Raw genomic sequence first — 5,681 nt, forward strand, 5'->3', positions numbered from 1 at the left:
TTTTTTTAATCTTTGTTTTTACGGACTGGGGCGCTGGTGAAAGGCCTCCAGATTGCAAGTCTTATGACAGACTGAAATTGAATCACTGACGGACTGTGAAAGACTCCCCGCCTCTCCTTCTCCTCCTGTGCAGACATCTGAGCATGTCTCCCCTTCACTCTCCCCCCAAATGTCCGAGGACAGGGACTGAGGGAGGCGGTGACAAGAGGACATGAGGTCAAAGAATTAAGATGCTCTGGAGGTGAGACGGCGAGTGCTTACAAAGACCCCGCTGCATCCTACACAGGCACCTGCACATCTCTGTCTCATGTCCTGTTCGTTACACCGCAGCGCTGCTTGCCTCACCGAGTACTGCGTGTGGTCCCGGCAGCTCACAGTCGTCACTCGGCAGCAGGGAAGCCTTACTGGTGGAGGAATGCAGGGGTGGGAACAGGAAAGGGGGCGGGATGGTCCTGGCAAAGTCTTTCCATAATTACAGAGAACCAGGATTTTTTTTATTATTGTTATTATAATTATAATTATTATTATTATTATTGAGAAAAGGAAACCTAGCACTGGCAGAGGGTGCCTTCTCTGCTCTCATCTTTCAGGTTTGACTCCTGGCACTGGCTGTGATACTTGGAATTTTGAGGTTCAGGGAATTCAGAGAATCTGGTAGCACAGTGTATTGGGAGAAAGGGAAAATTCCTGGGTGACAGATTGATCACTCTGACTGACATGTTTCTGGAAGTGGGTGGGTGGATTTGACTGAGAAAGTCTTGGGCTCTTGCAGTGATGGTGGGAAAGAGATTCTTTTCATGGCTATTAACAGTTCTCTCCCCTGAAAGGACAGATTATGATAAAGAAATGAAAATAATTGAAAATGACAAATCACAAGATAGAATTAGAGACTATTGAATTTCTAAATGAGAATTTATTCAGAGGTGTGACTTTTTCCACATCTTTTTCTCCTGAGATCATCTACTCCCGCCTCCTGCGTTGCAATAGCAGTTAATGAACACTTTGTGAAGCAAATTGTAAGTACCTACGCACACATATAAAACTATGCTTTAAGGATAAAGCAAGTTCTAATTTGTGCAAAAGGATTAAATATTTCTGTTTTCTGAAAAGAGTTATTTTGTATTTTGTTTTCTATTAAAATGTATTTAGTTTCAAAGAAAAAAAGTGTTGGCATCTCATTTAAACTGTGAGGACAGGCAGGTGTATGTTCTGTCCTGGGGACAAGCAGCTCACCTGTCTTCAGGATAATAGCCAGTGATATAGGCCAGGCTAGCCCCAACAGAGGTGCATTCTTCCCAATCTTGTGTGCTGTTCAGCTTGCTTTGCATCACGATTCCTCTTGGCAACTATGAGGGTCACTGATGGTATTTAATACTATTTATACATCCAAGATCACCAAGATCTCTGCTGACCAAGACAACATATAATTTACCCTCTAGAGTTCTTTGGGAAGATCTTCCAATTTTCTTTAAAGACCCCATGTAAGGGGCATAAGAACTGTGTTATTTAATTAGCTCTATTTATTTAACAATTCCAGATAAAGGACTCATTCAGAGATGAAGTGGTGCCAAAACTTTAAAAGTATACTTCAAAACATGACTTACTGGCAAGGACCCCAAGAATTATCAGGGAATTAAATAGGAAAACTGTAGAATTCTATGCCAAAATAATGTTTTTTACTTGAGCCTGAGATGCTAATGGATGGAAAGTGTTTCTTATTCATAAAAATACTAATATTTGAGACATTGTAAGAAGGATCTCTTTTGCAGTTTAGCCAGATGACATTACCTTCCATGTGGTCTGCAAGTAAAGCCTAGAATCAAATGTGTTCTTCTCTGTAATAAGTGAACTCTTAGATTGTGTGATATATTGCTAGAAACTATGAAACCTCTAAAGTTGAGTTATCACTCTCAGATGTGAAAATACCACTGACTTAGGATGATTTCAAAGGTTTTTGTGTCTGTCTTATAATGCAGAATTTCTTTAATTAAACACAAAAATGTATTAGGTTGGTCAGTTTTCACATTACCGATCATGTATATACTTTGTGATTTCAGTTGAAGTTCGTAATTATCTGCATATTTGGCCCTTTTCTACCTTTTGTGAACTGATTTTAATGTGGGGTAATTTAACTTTGTAGAATGCCTCTTACAACTTCCCCCCAAATCTTAGAAATATAAAGGGTATGTCTGTATGTTTATATCCACAAGGGTGCATAAAAACATGGTTACACTCTTCACGTTTGTCTCTTGCATTGTTTTATCTTCAAAGCCATCCTGTGAAGTCCATAGGAAGGACTAAAGCCCAGAAAAACTGTTATCTATCCACACCCAACATGGGATAGCCACAAGTCTTGCATATGTTAATTAAGATCTAAATTCTGTATCTTCAATTTCTAGATGGAGTGTATATCCCTGAAAATAGTAGAGAAAAAAATTTTTGACTCTCTAAAATGGAAATATAAAGATAAATAAACCATTTAACAAGCATGTATATAGTGCTTTCTGCCCGAAGACACTCCAAGAGCTTTATGAAAATTATTTTATCTGTATAACAACCCTCTGAGGATAAGCACCATTTTTATCCTCATTTTATTGATGAGGAACCTGAGGCACTGGTGGTTCTTGCCAAAGGATCACACAGTCTAACAGGCACAACAAGAATTTGACCCAGACAGTCTGGCTCCAGGGTTCCTGCTCTTATCCATGTTGTCTTCCTTCATTCACACAAGACCAGGTGAAGAGTGAAGCTGGCAATAGTTGTAAGACTTGTGCTTCCCTTTACTGAAGAAATCAGAAACAAGCAGGATCAGGAGCTGGCAGTAAGAACAAGCTTCAACATTATGTGGCTAAAAGAAATTTCAGAATACTCAGCTATTCAGAACAATAATAAATCCCTGTGATATGTGTGAGGTAAAGTGGGATTTCTTAGACTTGCAGACTCAGAAAAATCGGACTATAATTTTAATTTAACAGTAGATAAAGGAAAGTAATGGAGATGAAATTGAAAGCTTTTATATTCAAAGTTAATCTTCTGAGGATATGATTAGATTTTCACTTGTTTTACTCGTGTATTTAAAGTGTCTTGGTTGTATAAAGAAAATGTATTGCATATGTAGGCTTCTAATTTTTCTATTGCCCAGATTGATATTTAAGTATATGGATTAAAAGATTAGTCTGTACTTCAACTTGTCTTTCAGTTGCATGTTTTAGAAAAGTGTGTACCCACATCATGGCAGCCAAATGACTGAAACTGCTTTGTGGTAAATCAAAAATCGTCATAGAATTTAAGGAATGCAAATGCTTCCTTTCGGTTAGATCCTTTGTAGGACCACTATGATAGAAGAAATTCCTAAAAGTAATATTTTTATATTAAGTATAAAGTATGAGTTTCCTATTGTGATCTGACATTGTGAATGTGGTGGAAAGTAAAATGAGATGTCCCTGGGATGGGTTTATAGTTTAGAGAGGGAGATAGGAATTAATCACATAGACCACAAATATATAATTTCAAACTACAGTGTGTGCTGTACTGGATGTTATGAAAGAATATACCTGATGATCTACTAGATAAAGCATTCAAGGATAGGCTTACTTGATAATAAGTAAGTTCCACTCTGGAGGGTAAGTAGGATTTAACCAGAGTTCAAAAAATAACACTCCAGACCCTCAAATTGGAAAGAACCCAAAGATATTTGATGGGGCTGAGGAAATGTGAGTATCAAACAGGACAGTGTGACAGGAGGTTGGACATTTGGCGAGCCTTTGGGTATTGTCAGGAGTCCGGCTTTTATCCCAGTTGGGATGGAAGCCGTTGAAGGGTGTATAGAGTAGGGAAGTGATACAGTTGAATTTCCACCAGAGTGTTCCTGGCAACAGGAGGACATAGATGCATTTACAGTGCATCTACTTTATCAGGATAACTGAGAATCACAATCTGTGCTAAGCACTGCTGGGCACAAATAAATGAATGATGAAAGTCAACTGCCTATGTGGGCAACTGGAATGACCCTCAGGGCAATGAATTGAAAGTAACTTCAAACCAATATCCCAATATCCTATGAAACCCTGAATCCTGCCAACTCCCATATGAGTGAGTTTGGATCTTGCTCCTGTCAAGCTTTCCAAACCACTGGAGCCCTGGTTGACACCTTTATTGCAGCCTCCTGATAGACCCTGAGGCAGAGGCATCCAGCCAAGTTGGCCTGCATACCCAACTCTCAGAAACATTAAATATTTCAAGCTACTAAGGTTTGGGGTAATTTTGTGTGTAGTGATAGATACCTAGTTTGCCCATACTACTACACAGTCTGTTCTTTTCACTACTGCACTCCAGAAAATAAATACTGATTATAAAGCAGTCACTGGCAGCTGTCAGGAACATAGATTGGAGGTGGGAGAGATGGTAAAGTCAACTAAGATCACTGCAGTCATCCAGGGGGTAGTCAAGGGCAATACAGGCTACAATGACTGCAGAGGAAATGGAGAGAAGTGGATGGATCCAATGAGTATTTTAGTGATGGATTTGGCTGGTCTTTGTATTGGGTTGAGTGGGAAAAAAGAAAGGAATCATGGATGACCCACATGTTTCTGGCAGGAACACTTGACTAGATAGGGTTGCCATTTACTGTAAAGAAAATACTAGAGGAAGTGGAGATTTGGGGGGAAAGATTAAGAGTTTGGTTTTAGCCTCTGAGTTTATAAGAGAACCAAGTAAAGATACCTGATAGGCATTCCACAAACATGCTGAGAGCATTCCTATGTAGACTGGCTTGTCATGTTTGTTTAGTAGTTGTATTCATGAGCGTGCTTTCCACTATGAGGGACAGAAATCTGACTCCAGGTGGTTTAAAAATCTGACTCCAGGTGGGCATCACATGGGTTTCTTGTGCAGCTCACTTGGACTACCTCTGCAGCTCCGCTCTCTTCCTTGTGGTTAACTAGCACAGGCTGGCCTTTCCCATGATTATTACAGGGGTACAGCAGCAATGAGGGCCAGATACCCCTCATTCATGTCTGTTGGGAATGTGAGCCTTACTTTTCATTCTTCACTCTTAAGAGCAAGGAAAAAATATTTCCAGAAACCCCATCAAACCTCTCCAATTTGGATTAGTCCTGCCCATCGGTGAACAGCCCCTGACAAGGGCATGCATCATTGGTGTATAGCTGGACTACGAAATGTTGCAAATATGTAATTACCAAGAATAAGAGCAAGAAGAAGGGAGGGTTTAGGACCATGCCTTGAAGTTCTCTCACTTTGACAGGTCTGAAAGGTGGAAGAGGTAGCAAAGAAAAACAGGAGGGAATGGTGTCCCAATAGCTTAGTGGACTGGTCATCTGTGCTGATGCTATGAAAATTCAAACAAGATAAAGATTAGAGAACAGCCATTAGACACGGTGAGAGGTGGTTGGCAATCAAAATTAGCAGTTAGGATTGAGTGATAGAAATGGAGTGGATTGGGAGGTGGAAAGGTAATAGAAATATTAGGTATGGACACTTCATTTTTGAGAGATGACATGGTGGAGGAAGGACAGACTCTACTACAGTGCTATGACAACTGGCTATTTATAGGGGGGAAATGAAATTGGACCCCTACCTTGCTGTAAGCAAAAAAAATCAAGAAAATTGGGCCTCCCCTGGTGGCGCAGCGGTTGAGCGCTGGGCTGCGAGGCTGCCTGCAG

This window comes from Talpa europaea, assembly GCF_964194135.1.
Source record: "Talpa europaea genome assembly, chromosome: 14".
NCBI classification, from domain to species: domain Eukaryota; kingdom Metazoa; phylum Chordata; class Mammalia; order Eulipotyphla; family Talpidae; genus Talpa; species Talpa europaea.